At 48.0% G+C, this 19,936-nt stretch overlaps 1 protein-coding gene across 3 annotated transcripts in view; it reads left to right on the top strand.

Annotated features, from left to right (window-relative positions):
• Ankrd6 (ankyrin repeat domain 6) overlaps window positions 1–19,936 on the top strand; it is a 143,690-nt gene that overhangs the window by 64,183 nt on the left and 59,571 nt on the right. The window contains exon 1 of one of the 3 annotated variants that reach the window (XM_029533420.1): window positions 18,077–18,385. The exons of the other annotated variants lie outside the window; for them this stretch is intronic. The gene's annotated coding sequence lies outside the window, so the exon portion shown is untranslated. Of the gene's footprint in view, window positions 1–18,076; window positions 18,386–19,936 lie in introns of those variants that run through there. 3 annotated transcript variants of the gene reach the window in all.

The raw sequence follows: 19,936 nt of genomic DNA, 5'->3' as shown, positions 1-19,936 counted from the left end.
AAAAAAAAAAAGTAAATGTTTCCTCTCCTAAGAGCGAAGAACATGACATTCCCTTGCTTTTGCCTAGCCAATGTTTGTGTAAAGACATTTTGAGGAATCTAGTGATCATTTACATCAGTCTTCAGGTTCTGCTTCTGAGTGCTTCTCTCACTGTCTCATATCCAGCTCATTCTCTCAACAGATGTTTGTAAGTGGGCTGCTCGGGTGTTCACTGGGGGCTGACCAATGTAGCGTGAACCTGGACAAGGTTCCTGCTGGATCCGTGCTCTCCAGGGCTGGGACTGAGTGGAGGAGACTGCATATAAGCGTGTAAGAAGAAAACCCACGCAGATTGCCCAGGGCCATGTGGAGTAGGGACAGGACCTGCTCAGGTTATAGGATGGTGGGGAGCTGAGCCAGGTCCGAGTTCCTACCCACCTGCTCCCCCTGGTAAGCTGATGCTACTACACTCTTGGCAGGCAGGAGGGCGGGCCTTGCCGATCCCGACAAACTCCTAGTGGGACAGTCTGGACTCCAGCCTGCTAAGTGGGCCATGCAGTTTCTTTAGGGAAAAGAGACTAAGAGATTCAAAGTCTTAAACAATTAAACAAGAATACGGTTCCCAAATCACTGCCTTAATAAAGTTCATTAAAACAGAATGTATATTTAAAGCTGCCTAATGATTAACCTTATTGCAGTGTAAGTACTGATATAGCTAAATTCCTTCCTGGGGCCTAAGGGCATCTTGATTTAGGAACTGTGGATGGGTTGTATACCTTGGAAGTAATAAGCCACAGATGTCTGTGGGATAAAACCAGATAAAATGCCCAAGATTGGGGCTAGAGAGGTGGCTCAGTGGTTAAGAACATTTGCTGTTCCTGCACAGGAGCCAGGTTTGGTTCTCAGCACCTGTACTGGGCAGCTCACAGCTTCTAGAGATGCCTCTTCCAGAGTCTGATGCCCTGGGACCTCTCCACAGGTACCTGTGTACGCGCGCGCGCGTGTGTGTGTGTGTGTGTGTGTGTGTGCGTGCGCGTGTGTGTGTGCGAGTGCGCGCGCGCGTGTGTGTGTGTGTGTGTGTGTGTGTGCGTGCGCGTGCGCACACAAACACACACACACACACACATACAGTGTGCACATAAATATGTACAGGCACTCATAAATATACATAAAATATCTTTTAAAAATCTTTAAAGAGCCAGGCGTGGTGGCACACGCCTTTTATCCCAGCACTCGGGAGGCAGAGGCAGGNGGATTTCTGAGTTCGAGGCCAGCCTGGTCTACAGAGTGAGTTCCAGGACAGCCAGAGCTACACAGAGAAACCCTGTCTCGAAAAAACAAAACAAAAAACAACAACAACAAAACAACAACAACAACAAAAAATCTTTAAAGAATAGCCAATTGCTCTGGGAAAAATACCTGCCCTGAAGATTCTGACACTATAAAGTATACATACTTGCCCTGGACAGCTCAGATAAGAAAAGTAAAATAACTCAACACACCACACACACACACACACACACACACACACACACACACAAGATCAGTGCAGAAGTGGACCTTGTATTTTGGTTTCCCTAATGTCTGTACTGTATTACATAGATTGTGGGGCAGTGGTCCGTGCCACCAGGCAAAACCTGGTAAGGTGGAGCAGGTTCAAGAACTCCGGCAATTCTTGACATTGATAGCGGTAGGCATTTAAATCTACTCCTGACCAGGGACCTGTCCCAGAGCAAGTTACCACGACCCCCCATCGAGAGGACTGTGACGACACCTGAGTCCTCCCTGCCGATGAGGCATCCCTAATGTCTCAGATTGAGCCAGTAGAAAGCATCTGCCCTTAGATCCACCTCAGAATGTCCCATCCACAAGGAGTCAAGTGCACAAGTTATTTCACCAAAGATCCTCTGACAGTGCCTGTTGCATCAAGCTGTAACGCTCCAGCCAAGAGGATTCTCTACCTATGTTTTTGTCACTGGACCTCTACCTGGTGTAACCAGCTGGGTGGCCGCACTCTAGCTTGCCACCTGCCGTTAACTTGGGGGCATCGGTGGCAGTGGAAGAGGCCTGCCTTGCTCTGACTTTTCCTCGGAGAGCTGCCATTCTTTGGCCAGGCCAGAGCCTCTCGATCCCCACGGACAGCGCCTGGTACGCAAACTGGCAATAGGTGATGATTTATCTGAACTCTGCCCTGAGCCAGGCCATCAAATACACAAAGGCATTTACTTTTTTTCCCCCTACTGCAGCGAGGACCCTGACAACAGAGCTTTCCTCCCTGTGACCTAACAGAGGAAGCTGACTCCTTGACTAGGAAAGCGAGAGACCCACAGTGCACCCCCCAGCAGTTGTCCTGATATTTTGCAGCCTGGGTTCAGGTGGACCCCACCACCCGATTACTGTGCACTCCTGAGGTAGTAGCCTGAGCTCTGCTTTTTAGCTGGAGATATGGGTGTGATATGGCTAGCCACTTGGGTGGTTGGGAGGATTCAAGGGACACTTCCCCACAGCCTGTGCCTAGCAGGACACAGGGCCTGTGACCTCAATGACCTCGGGCCTGGGCAGCCTTTGCTGCTCTATGCTTTCCCAGATGTTCTTGGTGATACAGTGGGAAACATGCACAGGGCCTGGGAGAGCCACGTGGCTGCTGTCTCTGGCAAAGCTCCACTTCAGAGCTTTCAGCGAAAGGGCTGCTTAACAGTATTTTTTTTCTATTTCTAATGTTTTGATTTTTTTTTTTTTCTGGTCCCATGTTTTACAAAGATTTCAGAATGTAACAGTTTAGAAATGATGATGATAAAGCAAGACAGGAATAGACATCCTCCAGGAACTGTTTGTCTCCTTAGACTTGTGTACACAATAGAAATGGACTCTTCCCAGCATGCTAGAGTGAGGTGTTCCCAGTCCTCTTCTGGGGTGGCAATCATCAATGGTGAACCTGCTTCTTATGTGCTTCCAGGAGAAGATGTGCGGTATCCAGGGGCGGCGGTGGCTGCTTCCTCCTTTTCTCTTCCTCCCTCTCCTTCTCCCTCCTCTTCCCTCTCCTTTTTCTCTCTGTTTTCCTCCTCCTCCTCCTCCTCCTCCTCCTCCTCCTTCTGCTGATGTTCCAAGGAGAGCTTGCAAGCGCTGATTCTCTAAGGGGTGGGTTTGGCAGCAGATGTTTCCCATCTGTATCGCCTGCTGATGACCATCACAAGGATCCGTTAACTCACTGGAAAGTGCCCAGCACAGCATCCTAACCCTCTTACCTCTTCCTCATTTGTCACCGTGCTTCTGGACTAGGAAATGTTTCTGGAGAGACAGGTTTGATCACATCAGTGTTGAGGAGGACTCCCGATCCTTCTGCCATTGTCAACAATCTTCCTTTGTTCTCTGTTGCTTTTCTGGATGCTTCACCGACTGTTCGTGTGTCCGGCCTGTGCAAAGTGTGATGAAGGCAAGAGGAGTAGATGAGTAGATACAATTCTTCAACCTCGAAGTTTTAACTGTTACTGTGTGGATAAGCTCTGAAATCTGAAATTACTTATGATCTCCAGAAAAAGCAATTAGCAAAAGTTATTCCACAGCCCAGCAAAAATTATCTCACAAGAATTCCTTTTATGTGGTGGCGTTAGGGGAGCTTTCTAAGATAGGGGTTTCTCTGTGTATCCCCCGATGCTCTGGAACTCACTCTGTAGACCAGGCTGACCCTGAACCCCAAGGAGATCCCCTCCCTCTGCCTTCTGAGCCCTGGGATCAAAGACATGGGTCACCGCTGCCTGGCTCTCCCAAGTATTCTTCATGAGAGCCTTTGAACTTCAGTTTGAGAGTGGCAGCACTGCCTGCTTCACACCTGTCTCATACATTCCCATTTTGGGACATTAAAAAGAATGTCTCTTTGTGCGCAGCGCGTAGGATATTTCTTTCCCCAAAGTGAGTAACTCTTAATGGCTCAATTTGGAATTGCCAGATGTCTGTCTGTTCTTGAGATGTTTGGTGTTTTACATTAAGCCCGCTTGATATGGGGCAGAACTCAAGTCACTAAATTGTAGAAATGCCAGAAAAAGTAATTAGGAAAAGGCATTCCAGCTCCCTGCAAAAACTATCTCAGCAGATGCAGGCCACATGTTGGGTGTTGATTATTGCTGCCTCACCCAGGACAACAGGCTGCTTGGGATACGTTGGCCCAGTCGATGGGAGTGAACCATCATTCCCAGGACGATGCAGAGGATTTTGATTTACGTAAGGAAAGCCCTAACTCTTCTCTGTGATGTCCTCACTCTTCCTCTTCTGAACCATGGTGAGGTTCTGTCGGCTTCTAAGTCTGTCTGTCCGGATCACACCCTTGAGGGCTAGAGCGTAACCATAGGTGCTTCTCTTGACTCCTGGGCCTACAGTGAAACAGCTTTGGCCTCTGCCTTATCTGTCACCTGGACTCCGTCAAGCCCCTGGATTACTGGAGAACCACCTTCGAGGTCCGATGGCCTCAGAGTCAGCCCAGACCATCTAATAGTCTTTGAAAGATCTGCTGTTCTGGTATCTGTAGGTGCTGACCGGTCCTTTTCTAGAAAGATCAGTGAAGTCGCTGTTACATGAACTGTATGGGGATGTGTATATCACAGGGCCCTTCAAGCAGACCTAGCCCTTCCTCAGCCCGTCGAGCGCAGCAGCTGATGTCAACTTTCTTTTTGCTCCTTTTTGTGGGTTGGCAGCCCCAGTGGCTGAAGAGGAGGAACAGGCCTGCCCGCCTGCAGCTTTCCCTTGTCCTGGGCAGTGAATTACAAGATTAATGGCAGTGGCCGAGATATCACTTTTGTTGTTTTCTCTGTGTATCACTGACTGTTCTGAACTTGCTCTGTAGATCAGGCTGGTCTCGAACTCACGAAGAATCTCCAGTCTCTGCCATGCAAGTCTGGGATTAAAGCTGTGCATCACCTGACTGACCTTCCTTCCTTCCTTCCTTCCTTCCTTCCTTCCTTCCTTCCTTCCTTCCTTCCCTCCCTCCCTCCCTCCCTCCCTCCCTCCCTTGTTGCTTCCTTCCTTCCTGCCTGCCTTTTCTAAAAAGATTTACCTATTTATGTATTTTATGTACATGAGTGTTCTATTTGCATATACACCTGCTTGCCAGAAGAGGACATCAGATCCCATTACAGATGGTTGTGAGCCACCATGTAGGTTGCTGGGAATTGAACTCAGGACCTCTGGAAGAGCAGTCAGTACGTCTTCACTGCTGAGCCATCTCTCCAGCCCTAAGAAATACCACTTTAGAGCAATCTTCCAAAGAGGACATTACAGTGGTCACTTGGGGGGGGGGGTTATACATAATGCATTTCAGCAAAAAAATAAGGTAGATACAGGAGGCCGTGGTTGATCTGGCAAGAGTTGGGTCATGAAAGTAAGGACCTCTATTCCCCACACTTTTTTCCAGCCAACCAAGCTGAACAGAGTTAAGGTCTGGTGGTGACATGCCTCATCTCTGGCCCGCAGCTCTGGTGTTGCCTGCATTTGAGCAGCAGGAATAGTGTGGGGCGCCAACACAGTGTCATGTTCCCGTGAATCTGAGGTGGTAACATGGATGGGCTATGGGGACACATGGCTTGTCTCCTCAGCCACGGCTAGCATCTCTCTGTGGATGCCTTTCCCTACACTGTGATAATTATTTGTTTGAATAGCAAGCCTGCCCAGATTAGCTTCTTATATAATTTTATATAGAAAAGCACATGTTTTATTGGGTCTGGTAAAACCATGGAGAGTATGCCAGCAGTGTCAAAGGTTTGGTGGCTGAGAGCCAGGCCCTAGTCTTTCTGTCGTGTTGGTTTTTTGTTTGTTTTTTTTTTTTTTGGTTTTTCGAGACAGGGTTTCTCCGTGTAGCCCTGGCTGTCCTGGAACTCACTCTGTAGACCAGGCTGGCCTTGAACTCAGAAATCCGCCTGCCTCTGCCTCCCAAGTGCTGGGATTAAAGGCGTGCGCCCCCACCGCCCGGCCTGTCATGTTGATTTTGTTGGATACTTTCTGCGCATTCTCTTACTGACAAACATTTTCCTTTCCTACTTAATCCCACAGCGTCCATGCTAATAATTCTTTTGTTATCATCCCCACTTTGCAGAGGAGGAAACTGAGGAACAGATGGCCTGGACGCCTTGTCTACGGCATTCGAAATGCAGTAGACTTAAAACTCTCGTTTGCTTGGTTCTGTGCTGCAGTGCTGAACTTCTTTGTTAAAACTGAGCCGTAGTTCACAGATGGAACTCTCCCTTTTAAAGGATGCCGTTGGTTGGCTTTTCAGTGTAGTTACGAAGGCAGGTCATCACCACTAATTCTAGAACCTTCTTTATTTCTCCCGAGAGAAGGCCCTAACTCATTGGCAGCTGTTGCTATGTCCTCGCCCTCTCTCCTGGAAGCCACTTCGCCTCTGTCTTTGGATTTGCCCGTCCTAGAGAGTTAGAGGGATGGTGGATACCGTATGTGATTCTCTATGTCTGGTCCTTCTAGTTAGTTTGCTGTGGTAACCTGAGCTGTTCGTCTTGTTTCATCTGTGGATGAGTGTTGTGCACTGTGCTGCTCTACCCTTGTTTGTTGACTGACAGTTGAGTTGTTTTCTCTGGTTGTTGTAAGTGATGCTGCTGAGAACACTTCTGGACCAGTTTTGTGAAGCCACGTCATCCCGGGTTACTTCGATATACGCCTATGACTGGCATTTCTGTGACAGCTCTTTGCGTTAACTAGGCTTTTCCTTGAAAATGCTTGAGCACCTGCAGATTATAAAAATAAAATGTACAGCTAGAGAGATGGCCCACAGGCTGACAGCATTTGCTGCTCTACCAAAGCTTTGTGGTAAGCCTTAGAGGGAAAACGCAGTCAGGTGTCAAAGTGCCCCAGTTCCCAGCACCCATGTTGGGCAGCTCAGAATTACCTGCCTGAAACCCTGGCTCCAGCCATCAGACATTTTTTATGGCTTCTGAAGAAACCTGCACACTCGTGGAACCTGTGCAGGCAGGCACATGCACGTTTTAAAAGATGGTAAGGGCTGGCGAGATGGCTCAGCGGGTAAGAGCACACGACTGCTCTTCCGAAGGTCTGGAGTTCAAATCCCAGCAACCACATGGTGGCTCACAACCATCCGTAACAAGATCTGACTCCCCCTTCTGGAGTGTCTGAAGACAGCTACAGTGTACTTACATGTAATAAATAAATAAATCTTTAAAAATAAAAATAAAAAAAATAAAAAAAAATAAAAAAGATGGTAAATATTAAAAAAATAAGTAAATTGAATAGAGTGGTTTCTGAGGCGGTGTTTTAGAACTGACCTGTGATGGGTGCGGAGGCTCAGCTGCTGCGGAAATGGTGCTTCTGTGGAGCTTTGTTGCTTTGATTTTAGAATCCAGTAGCAGAGTTGTATCTAAACGTTACACAGAGGCTCGCGGATGGGCCCAAAAGCATGAGATTTAGGGGGTCAGGTCCCTATTTCTGTGTCTGACACCCTCTCTCATCATTGGAATATATTCGCATAAATACTTAAGCCTAATCTGATTGGGTCACCAACTAAAGGCTGTTCTTGCTGTCCGCCTCTTTCCAGCTGCTGGACACTTGATGCTTAGGTTGTAGCCTGTGTAGCACTTCCCGTCACGGGGTGGTGGGAGGCTAGTGGAAGAGAGAATTCCGTTCTAGAATCTTATTCTGGAAGGGGGGGCCTATGGACCTTTCCCACGGATGAGTCCTGCAACTCTTGGAGAGCGTCCAGGAGGTAAGCAAGCCCCGAGAGGAAACTCAGTCAGCCATCAGAGGAAACCTAGATTTTCTTCTTCTCTTCTCTTCTCTTCTCTTCTCTTCTCTTCTCTTCTCTTCTCTTCTCTTCTCTTCTCTTCTCTTCTCTCTTTTCTCTTTTTTCTTTCCCTTTCTCTCTCTCTCTCTCTCTCTCTCTCTCTCTCTCTCACTCTTTTTTTAATACTTATTTTTATGTATATGAGCACACTGTTGCTGTCTTCAGACACACCAGAAGAGGGCATCAGATCCCATTACAGATAGTTGTGAGTCTCCATGTGGTTGCTGGGATTTGAACTCAGGACCTTTTAGAAGAGCAGTCAGTGCTCTTAATCGCTGAGCCATCTCTCCAGCCCAAACCTAGATTTTCTTTCTTTTTTTGTTTTTTGTTTGTTTGTTTGTTTGTTTTTTGAGACATGGTTTCTCTGTATAGCCCTGGCTGTCCTGGAACTCACTCTGTAGACCAGGCTGGCCTCGAACTCAGAAATCCATCTGCCTCTGCCTCTCAAGTGCTGGGATTAAAGGCGTGCGCCACCATGCCCGGCCTAGATTTTGTTAGAGAAAACAAATCTTTTTATTGAAAAAAAAAAAAAAATTCAAAAGAGTGGAGATTCAGGGTTAAGCTGCCACTGTGTGAAGAAGGTTTATCATCTTTTGGGTTGACCTGAAATTTGTGATTTCTTCGGGCTTTCTCCTGAAGACTTTCAAAGTTGGACTAATTAAATGTATTTTCATTGTAGAAGTAATTTGACTATGGTAATAATTAGACTGTGCTGACAGAAATGACTATTTTAAGTCTGTTTCAGTCTCTTGGGCATGGGTATCAATGGGATCAACTCTGGGCATATAATGAGCAATTTAAGGTCATTGTCATTTCCATTAACACCAGCTATAGTGGTTCAAATTAAGAATCGTTCCTTGCAAAGGTGTGGCAGATTTTTTTTTTTTTTTTTTTTTTTTTTACAGGCTTAAGAGTTTATTATGGCCGGGCGTGGTGGCACATGCCTTTAATCCCAGCACTCGGGAGGCAGGGGCAGGCAGATTTCTGAGTTCGAGGCCAGCCTGGTCTACAAAGTGAGTTCTAGGACAGCCAGGGCTATACAGAGAAACCCTGTCTCAACAAAAACAAACAAACAAACAAACAAACAAACAGAAATAGTTTATTATGTATGTATGTATATTGTATGTAGACGGGTGTTTTGTTTGCATATTTGTCCACATACCAGAAAAGGGAATCAGATTCCATGAGACTGTAGACAATTACGACAGTTTGAGTGTGTCATGTCGATGCTGGGACTTGAACTCAGGACCTCTGGAAGAGCAGTCAGTGCTATTAACTGCTGAGTGATCCCTCCAAGCTAACGGGGCTGAATTTTAATTTTCAATAATTCATAGTAGCTGTTGTGATAATTTGGTATTTGTCATGTGTTTTGTTACTGCCTGTGGTTCGTCTATAATCTGGAACTTAAAGTCTGGGTAATTTAAAAGACAACCTTACCCATGAGTAACCTGGGCTAGGAAGATGCTGACTGTGAGCTGAGCTGACTTCAGGCAGGGAATTCTGGGAAGCCCTCTACCTAATTCTGCCTTACCTTCTTGAGGGTCAGAGCCCAGGTCAGAAGCATCTTCCAAAGCATGTTCTGTGCACACACATGTGTGCACACGTGTGTGATCATCAGTGTGTGATGACGTGACGGGAGGACCACAGGGCCTCCCCGATGGTTCTACACTCTTCATCCCCACCTCTGCCAGGACACCCAATCCCAGCAGAGCTAAAGCCAAGCGCCATTGCTCTGTGTGCTGAGAAGTACGGAGTCCGATACAGCCCTGGGGCAGCCCCTTGGACTTGTTAGCCACAGTTGGTAGGATAAGGGATCCAGGCAGAGCGAAAGTTGGGAAAGACTTGGAAGTCAGTTGGAGGCTTTAGCTTGCTGCTAACTTCATGGTCAGCTATGCCCCCCTCGTATTCGTGGGGTACCTTCTCTGAGCTGTGACCTGTCACTTACTGTGTGGGTCATGCAGGCTACCCGTTAAAGTCAGTAGCTGCTGCTGCTAACTGTATGGCTAACTCTGTCTGTCTGTCTGTCAAGGATATTAAACCCCAGGGAAGTCTGTTATGTAACCTGCCCAGATTTGAAGAACAGTTTGTGGGTGCACTGTTTAAATAGACCTCCGTTCCTCCCGCTGTTTCCATCCGGCCTCAGCCAACCTTGGCAGAGAAACAAGAAGCTGGACCTAACAGTCCTCTGCTGATGTGGGTGTCTATAGAGTCTACACAGTTTAGGTCCTGACATCTGCCAGCAGGAGGTGGACAGTATTAGCATAAAGTCACACCCCGCTGAGTCAGTTCCACTTTAACTTGGTTTTCAATAGTATTTCTTCTTCTTCGTTCCTCAGGGTTACCCCTCAGGCCCTCCCAGTGGCTTCTGCTTTCTATACTGCTGTGCTCTCTAGGCCTGGATCCCTTTTTAGAAGTCCCCTGTATTTAATCCCCTCTTAAGCTCTGTGTGATGAGAGATTTCCTACCACCACCCCCACACACCCCCACACACTGTTCTTCCCCACCCCCCCAGGGTGACTTCCTGTAATACTGTAAAAGCCACATCTGTCTGCACGCTTGCTTTTGCCAATCCCCTGGCCTTGATCACCTAACACTGTTCCTTCTCCATCTCCTTGTTTGATGTTTAGAACATCTACTCTTAATGTCTGTTTGCATGAATGTTTACACACAAACACACACAGACACACACACTATAGGCTACCATTGTGTAAGAGAAAAAGCATGTGGTTCCTACCTTTGTAAGATCGCATGGCCTTGCTTAATATCATACTTTGCAGATCATCAATTTTCCCTGCAAGTCTCATGCTCTATATCACTCCTGGGTATACGACCACTAGAGTATGTATTCTACCTCAGAGGCACGTGAGTACCCATATTTATTGGTGCAGTATAGGAAGTGGACTAGTCCAGATTTCCATCAACAGATGAATGGATAAAAAAATGAAAACAAAACGAAACATGGGCGTATTTATTGAGGGGTCGCTACAACATTAGCTGTGTGCACATATGGAGTACCAAGAAGACACTTGCGAAGGCGCTTGCTCTCTGGTTCACCCGGGTAGACAGCAGTGCTCATTTGTTCCTGACCATGCCTTGTTCCTGCACTAGGTGCTAGGCTGTACACGTGTGATGACGGTACACAGAGGAATGGAACGCAGGCTGAGTGTGGAAAGACTCAGAGGCTGAGAAGAGAGATGTTGTGAGCAGGAGCAATGCTAAAGAATTTCAGCCTCACAGACTCCTGTGTTTGTAGGGGAATATTCAAGGAAACATAGTCTAAACCCCAATAGTATAATAAATAAAAATAAAAATAACTAGTATTTATATAGTATATTATAGTATGGTACATATTGTTATGATTGTATAATATAATTATTGTAAATAATAAATATTATTATTTGTGCTAGGGATCAAACTCAGGGTCTCAGTATGCTAGAGAAGTGTTTTACCACTGTGTTGTATCATTAATCATTAATTTTCTTTAATCAGTTAATTTTTTAAATCTACTTTTCTATGTATGGGTTTTGTTTGCATGTATGTCTGTGTATCATGTGCACTCTGTGCCCTCAGAGGTCAGAAGGACATTGGATCCCCTGGTTCAGAGCTATAGTTATGAACCATTGTGTGGGTGCTGGGAATTGAACCCTTCGTAAGTCAGCCTTGTCACCGTCTCCTCTTCTGCATCTTATACCCCAGAACCTTCTCTGGTCAGGGCTTTTGAGTCAGAAGGTAGTGAGAGAGGCTGGCAGTAATGACTCAGTCTCAGTCCAGATAGATAATGCTACAGTGACGTTTAAAAGGGACATTCCTAGCCAAGTGTGGGGGTGCACACATGTCCTCCTGGAACATGAGTAGTAAAGGGGAATCATAAGCTCAAGGCTAGCCTTAACTGTATAGTGAAGTTAGGGATAGTCTGGGCTGTATGAGATCCGATGTCAAGGAAAGGCAGAGAGAGAGAGAGAGAGAGAGAGAGAGAGAGAGAGAGAGAGAGAGAGAGAGATCTCCAAAGTAAATGGCAGAGCCACTGGGTCAGGGGAACCGGAGAACAAAGGAAAGCAGGTGGGATATTCTGAGAGGAGGCCACCGTTGAATCAGATATGGAGGAGAAAGGGGTCTGGGGGTGGTGTACAGAAAGTTAGAAGCAGAAAATGGCACAAGGGTGCTTTCAGACACTCTTAAATACCCTTGTAGCCAAGCTGAGGAACAGGATGTGGGGGAGGGTTGTCGGAAGCGGATGGAATTAGAATCTGGGGGCAGATCGCAGTAGGTTTGTGTGTCCCTAGGTTTGATGGGATTTGTAGCTGACGGTTACAGGTGTAGCCAAGGAGAAACAAGCCCACGTGCACACTGCTGGAAGAAGCTCCGGTAGAGAAAGGAGTGGGCAGGGACTGGAGGCACTGAGACCAGCGTAGCAAATGGCTTCATGTGCGAGTTCAGTCCTGGAATCAGCAGAGCCTCTAGTCTCTCTGTGAATTCTGCCACAGAAAGCAAGCATCCTTCGACAAGAAACACAGGTAGAGAAGTCACGGGTAAAGACAAAACAATTGGCACCAGGAGCTAGGGAGACGGCTCAGTGTTAGGTAGGTGCCTGCTGTGCAAGGATGGGCTCCTAAATTTAGATCCCCAGTTGCCACATAAACACTGAGTGTGGCAGTAGCCTCTGTCACCTCAGCTGGGGTGGCATAGAGACAGGTCACCACCTACCTGCTCGGGGTTTGCTACCAGTCAACCTAGCCAAACTGGAAAGCTACAGATTCAGTGAGAGACTCTGTCACACACACATGTGCACAGCACGCGCGCGCACATACACACACACACACACACACACACACACACACACACACACACACACACGGCGGGGCTTGGGTGGAGACTGGTTACCACCTGCATGCAGAGAGAGGGTGAGCAGCTCCTTGTGTGTGTCAGCTTGAGGTCTGTTCTTTATCTTTGCCATCTTGAAGCAGATGGAAGTAGGCGGCTTCATTTCTCATCACCTGCCTCCCCACCCAGTGACAGATCTGATAGGGAAACATGTCTGTCAGAGGCTCACTGATCTGAGACCTGATGAGCGGACAGAGAAGGTGACTACTGTTAGTGACTTAATCTTCCTGGGAGTCATGTTTAACGTGTCCCAGCAACTCTGTGTCCGGGTTATGTTGGCTTGAGTACAGTTTTCTGTAGTGGAAGATACATTTGAAGCTGAAATATACCCACTGTCTGAACCTTGACTATGAATTGGGTCTAACTTCTCTTTCTCCCAAGGTACAGACCCATTTAAGGACGCAGATTTCCAGATCCAAGCTGGAACTTGCTTCGCTTGGCTCTGTGCACTTTCTACCATTAGGTCATCACTGATAGGGGCTGCGGAAAACATTCTCAGTGTCCAGTTAAAGAGCAGCTATCAGCGAGTACCGGATCCAGGCAGTGCTGGCAGAGAAGACAGAACAAGGACCATTTGAAAGTAACCTAGTAACTGCTTATCTCTCTGAGCACAGCCGCCAGACGTCTTTCAGTGCGCCTTCATCTCCGGCCAGCGGGGTGTGATTGCTAACATGCACAAGGAGACAGTCATTTAGAAAGCTGCCCAATGGTGGAGCTGGAGCAGAAGCCCATGTATCTGCCAGCAAAGCTCTCATCTTCGTTTCTGTTCCCTACTCTTTCAAATCAGAGCATTGGGTGATTTGCTGCAGGGTCTCGGCGAGGGGAGAAGAGGAAAGGAGAAAATGGATTCAGATGAGGGAACCAAGTTGACAGATGAAACCTGAAGTCCCTTATCGAGGTGGGGACACAAGAGAAGGAAGAGGTTTTGAAGGAAGGATGTTGAGAGGGAACATCCAAGTAAGACGTCTGTTGGGTGGCTGGGTGTTTAAATATAGCGCTTTAGAAAAAGTGAATGAGACTGAAGAAGTAGACGTGGAGAGACCTGTTTCTAGGCAGCAGAAGAGGGTGTGGGCAGCGAGGAGGAGGAGGGGGGCGGGGAATGAGTAGAGAAGAGAGCCAAGAACCTCTAGGCCCTGCAACGGTCTCTGTGAGAGAAGAGCCCTTCTGTGAAAGAAAAGAGAGTCTGGGCCTGGAAGGAGGACAGAGCAGGCCATAGATGCTAAGGAGGGAGGACCATTGATGGAGGAGGTGGTAGTGCCTGGTGGGATGGAGGAACTGAATGAGGTGAGAACTAAATGGATATTGTTGAGCCTGGACTTCGATCAGTGTAAGAGCAGCTGCTGCACTGGGAGGACCAAACAATAGTGTCTCACAAAGCCCAACCCTGCTATGTGGTATGAGGGGTGTTGTACTCCCCGGTGGTCATCTCCCGAGTGAGATGAACGCCCTGCATCATGTTACAGGAACTTCATGCAGAGCAGTCAACCTTTGGAGGAAACCAAAAGACCCTTCAATGGATGGAGTAGCAAACTCTGGTACATCCATACAGTATGGAGTATTATTCACCACTGAAAAGAAATCGGCTATCAAACCACGAAACTTTACAGAAGATGGTCCTTAAATGGTTATTGCTAGTATAGAGTGATCAGTCTGAAAAGGTGACAGAGCTGGAAGCAGACAGTGGCATTATGGGAAAGAAAAAGCTGTGCAGACCTTGAAGAACAAGGGGATTTTTAGGGAATGGAGCTATTCTGTGTACCTTAACTGCAGATGCAAGTATGGGGCATTGGTCAAAGTTTCCCACTGAGCTCTGTGACAGAAAGGAAGCTGTGTAAAAGGCTGAGCCCTACTGGAAACCAGGGGCTGGTCTCTGATTCGCAGAGATCCAGCTGCCTCTGCTTGCATGAAAGGCAAAATAACCGAGAAGAGAAAAGAAAGAAGAAATGCATTGTGTGCATTATGACCGTGAGCAAAGGCGAGCCTGCTGTCAATGAGGGATACCCGTGTTATAAGGAGAGTCAACACCTCACTCTCCTCCCTACCCGCTTCCCACCACCAGGCGGGGCAGCTTCCTTGGCATGGTATGACAAATGCCATCTCCCAGTATACCCGGTATCATCTTTGGCCATTGCCCTTGAATTAAAAGCTCTGGTGGCAGTCTCCTTTCTCCTTGTCGGCAATTCTGTCGTCCTTCAGACCACCCTACCTCTGCTAGCCTTCTTCATGCCAATGTCTGCGTCTGCCCCACCTCCAACACTTGGCTGGGCTCCTTTCCCTTGGCCACTAAAGAGGAGTGATTTCTCTCCCGGTGTCTGCTGCTCTCTGCTGTTACAGTCAATAGATAAATACGTAAAACATCACAGAGTAAATAAAAAGCCAAACAATTGGCCAAAGCTCTACCGGGAGGCGAGTATGATTAGGGCATGTGGACGCTCTTGGGAGGTTTTGTTGGTTTGGGCGCATTCCTGTTTTTGTTTGAGCATCTGTGGATTTCCCTGAAGGGCTTCGGGGTGGCAGCGCCCAGTGGCTGTGGTGTAGGCTAGCTCTTTGGTGCTGATGGGTATCAGTAAGGATGGTCTCCGGCTCGGTAACTCTTCAGGCCCCGGGAGCTGTGGCCCTCTGTCATGAGAGGAAGAAGAGTATAGAAGAAGGAGTATATCTTACTCCTGTTTTCTCTGAGGGTTGGAGCCACGACCTGCTCCATCTGGAAAGGACAGGTTTGTCTAGGTGACATGGCCTCTCGTCCTTACAAAATCCATAGCCCCCGTAGCAACCAGCTGTTAGTTTTTCTATCATTTATATAATGGATAATAAAGACCAGCTGTGTGCCAGGCACAATGAGAGGCACTGCAGATGCAAGATGGTGGAAACATGGCTCAGCTTTTGAGGTACAGAGACCAACCCAAGCCATACAGCGTTTTCCACAAGGGGTGCTGTAGAGTCCTCTTGAGCCACTGTCTCACTGTAGCCTGAAGGGCAAATCCACAGGAGTTTTTCCGTCCTTCAGTTCTAGAGGCTAAAAGGTGTAGATCAGAGTCTAGCAGGGTTCAGTTTCTCATGAAGACTCTTCCACAACTGCGGGTGGCTGTTTTTCCACACTGTCCCCGTGGCCTTTCACTCAGCAACCCCCCCATCGTGACCTAATTTCACTTGAATTGCCACTTGTTTTCAGTAACAGTGACGGTGGGGCTTAGAGTTTGGTCATTGTAGGAACCTGTAGAGAGCTGCAGGTGACGGATGATGGGAACATCTTGTTTGCTGTGGTAGATGGCATCCGTAGGGACAGCAGTGGGCTGAGTTTTGAGCACAGGTAGAGCCATTTGCTATGTGATGGGCAAGCGCAGCCGTGGTTGGGAGGTGCTGGTCTCCAGTAAGCGATCATCCTCCAGGAGAATAGGAGGTCACTACAGCTCTGGTCCAGCGAGCTGATGAGTTTTACCTCTAAGCAGCTTCATTAAAAGTGGAGCTGTGGGCTGGAGAGATGGCTCAGTGGGTAAGAGCACCGACTGCTCTTCCGAAGGTCCGGAGTTCAAATCCCAGCAACCACATGGTGGCTCACAACCATCTGTAACAAGATCTGACTCCCTCTTCTGCAGTGTCTGAAGACAGCTACAGTGTACTTACATATAATAAATAAATCTTTAAAAAAAAAAAAAAGTGGAGCTGTGCAACCCAGGTTACCTGGATAATAGACACTTGTCACCCTGAAGTGGAAACGTAAGGGCTCTTTGGAAAGTCAGTTGTGTTGGATGGTGTTTTGCTGGGGCAGACACGTGGAATTTTTTTTTTTTGAAGTGGACCCAAGTGAAAGGATGTTTTGCTAAAAAAAATAAAGCACCTCGAAAGGACACAGGATGAAGGATTCTTTGCTAAAAACACGCATGTATTGGTCCCCCTTACATTGTGTAGTTGAGTTCCTTTTGTTGGAACTCCAGAGAGAAACACACCAAAAAACCTTGTGGTGGTGTGCTGTGGCTTCTTGCTGCTTCTGGAGACTCTAGTCAACTGGACTGCTGGTATAGATCCGTGAAGTGTTTTTGAATGGATCGACCTGCCGCTGCTGACCTATAAACTGAACGGCCGATTTCCTGACAACACAGATGGGATTTGCTCCAAAGAAGCATTTCTGAACAGGTCCACTTCCCCTGCATCCTTTCTTTTCCACTGCCTCTGGTGGGTGGTGGGCTAGAAGGGAGGGTAAAGTGTTTAAGAACCATCATTAAGAATAAGGCTTGAAAAAAATTAAAGTTACGTCACCCAACTTCTATAGCAACAGCTTCTTTGTCCCCTGCCAAGATGGTTAGCTGATTCAGTAGCCATCAGATTTGCCTGTCCTTGCAACAGCTCAAGAAACAATTGTCCCTCCTGCTTCGCAATGGCGGTATGAGATTTGGCTGCCTGAAGAGTAGCCTCTTTGCCACCTCCTTCTTTATGCGGAGAACCTTCTGCAAGCAGTACGTCTGTCCTGGTACTTGTGCTTCCAGCTTCCGGAGGAGGAACTCTCATGGTTCTTTTGAGGCAACGACTTTAAACTGATGGCTCTGTTTCTGGCACCTGGTCCTTTTGGGTCTTGGTCGTGATGTAATGGTGGCCAGGTTAATCATTTTTTTTTCTTTTTTTTTTTTTTCTTCTTTTATTATTTTGGTTAATCATTTCTTAAAAGTAGGAATCCAGTTATGTTCATCTTTGTTACAGTCTCACATAGCCCCCAGTGGTGATTGCGGAAAAGGGAAAGATGGTGTTGCTGTCTCTTGGCAGTTGTCCTCCTGGTATATTTCTACAGTTGTCCAGTGTATAGGCCAGAGTCCACAGTCTGACCTTTCTGCGCCCAAGGGCAGAAGCTGGCCCTGTGGCCACAGGAGCTGCTGTTTCTGAGAGGCATAGGGGTGAGGGGTGAGACTGGATGGTGGTCAGAGGATTTGTGGCCAAATTATTCTCCCCTTTCTAATCCTGTCTTCACCTAGGAAATGTGGTGTCTGGGCTCAAGTCAAAAAGAAAGCCCATGTCTCCTGTAGGAAGTTGCTGTTGCCTGAGGAAGTGGGCCGAAAGGCACACCTGTGATGCTTAGCGGAGCGACTGCATCTGCTTCTGCTTCAGAAGGGGCTCTCCGCTTCCCCCATCCGCTCCCTTGCACACACTGTGGAGGAGATTGGGTACCAGCAGATTGGGTTTACAGACATCTCAGTGGCTACTCAGCCAGCCCCTGTCTGCGCTGCTGATGCTGCAGTCAGTCCCTGTATGGGACTCTGCTCAAGCCGCTCGCGTCTGGCTCGCTGCGCAGGATGCCAGCATTTCCCCAGCTGTTTCCATGAGGACTGCGATTGTCCTCTTATCCTTTCCCGTGTGCTCCCCGTTCACACCGGGCTGCAAACTTCGCCTCCGTCATCAGAGCATCCCTCTGAAAGCACTCTGCTCAGCCCCGCGAATCGCTCCCGACTCTTGCTGGGCAGGGTTACAGGTCCTCCGCTTGTAAGAGAGAGCTGTCTCACAAAATCAGACTCTCCGACACTCGGGAAACGGTGGCAATAGAGCGGCATCTGGAGCTGAATGGATGCCTTAATGGGTCGGTGATGCCGCGATCGTCGGTCGGCAGGGCAAGCTAAGGAAGAAGGCTTACCGTTGCTGTCGGTAAATCTGAGCTCCCGGGAGCAGCAGCCACGGGGAAGTGTATGCTCTCCCCAGGAAAGAATTGCGTTTCCAGAAAGAACACAGAGGACAGCCCCATGTGTGAGTAATGTCTCCGGTGGGGAAAAGCTAGTTGTTCTGAGTCTGTTTGCTCTCTAACCACTGCTCTGGTGGGCTCTACACAATGCCTGACTAGGACTTTTCTTTGAAAGGTTTGTTTCAGAGTAATGCACTGGGAGGAAATGGAATGTGGTGGCTTTCAGATATTGACAGGCACCAGGAGAGTTGGCTGCAAATCAGCAATCGAGAAGAAAAATCAAACCTCACAGACCCTTTGCGGCCACAGCAAAAACAGAAAAACAACAAAAGAAATTGTGGCCGGGAAGCAGTGGATACAGAAGGGCTAGGCCTGGGAGGGGAGGTGGCGCGGGTCTTCGGGGCCCACCCCCTTGACTTGCCGTGTGCTCTCTGCCCCCTTCCTGCCTGAAGAACGGGCAGCAAGTTTGCCTTTAAGCTTTTCCCTCCAGAGCACAGTGAAACCGAATCCCTGTGACAAAGGACGTGATTGACAGGTGGGAGGCAGACAGATTGCTCACTTGCAGCAACAAGGCTCTCTTGCATGGTGGCTATCTTACTGGAAGAGGAAGCTCAGATTTCATGAGAGGGCAAGGCAGGGACAGCCAGGGCACCCAACAGGTTAGCAGTGGAGTCTAACTCAGAGCCGGCAGAGTGGTCACACCCTTGTATTTCCTTCCCCTCTCTTGGGGTTCTCCATCCTTCCCCATCCCTGCCTGCCTCCATCTGGCCTAGTTTACTGGTTCCCAGACAGGGAGCAGAGCATCCTGTCACTCCAAGTGAGGTCAGGAGGGGAAACGGGAAGAGAGGAGACTCAGCATCTATGGTCCTGTGCATCTGCCCTTTGCATCAAGCGTCTGCCGGTGTGGGTCCTAACAGAGAGATGATCCCAGAATGACTTTGAGATGTCCAAGTGTGAGGGGACGATGTTGGCTGCAGATAAGAACTGATAACCGGGGGTGGTGTCACCGCTGCTCATCTTGCAAGCAGTTTTCTGTGCAAGCATGCCGGGGGGGGGGGGTGACGGGGCGTATCCAAGATCTGTTGTAAATGACCACTGTCCTGCGGAGGTGGGGGGAAGTAAAGAAGGTCCTTATGTAGCAGCAACAGAAAAGCAAAACATAAAATGTCAATGCTGGTCGATGAACCTGTTCTCATCAGTGGAGTGTTTGTATGTTTTTATGGGGATTTTTTTTGTTCTTTGTTTATTAATAGTGATGGTAGCTGTGCATGCAAAGGGCACTTTACCGGTAATTATCTAAATGAAGCTATGTCAGCCTGCAGCTGTAACCATAAGAACTTCAGGCTTTAGTCTCATTATCTGAGAGGCTACATCTGTTGCACGAGACTGCTGCTGTCTGGGGTGGGAGTGGCGAGCAATTTACCGGAAGCTGGTTGGCCCTCTGTCTGTTGCTAAGGGGGCTGGGTTGCTGCAGGAATGGGGCGAATGGGGGTGACAGTGCTGCTCTCAGGCAAGCTTTGGAGTCAAATGGGTGGATGAAGAAGAAGAAGAAGAAGAAGAAGAAGAAGAAGAAGAAGAAGAAGAAGAAGAAGAAGAAGAAGAAGAAGAAGAAGAAG

Source organism: Mus pahari, chromosome 22, assembly GCF_900095145.1.
Source record: "Mus pahari chromosome 22, PAHARI_EIJ_v1.1, whole genome shotgun sequence".
NCBI classification, from domain to species: Eukaryota; Metazoa; Chordata; class Mammalia; order Rodentia; family Muridae; genus Mus; species Mus pahari.
Note: the sequence above shows the minus strand (reverse complement) of the source record. Positions and strands in the feature narration are given on the sequence as shown.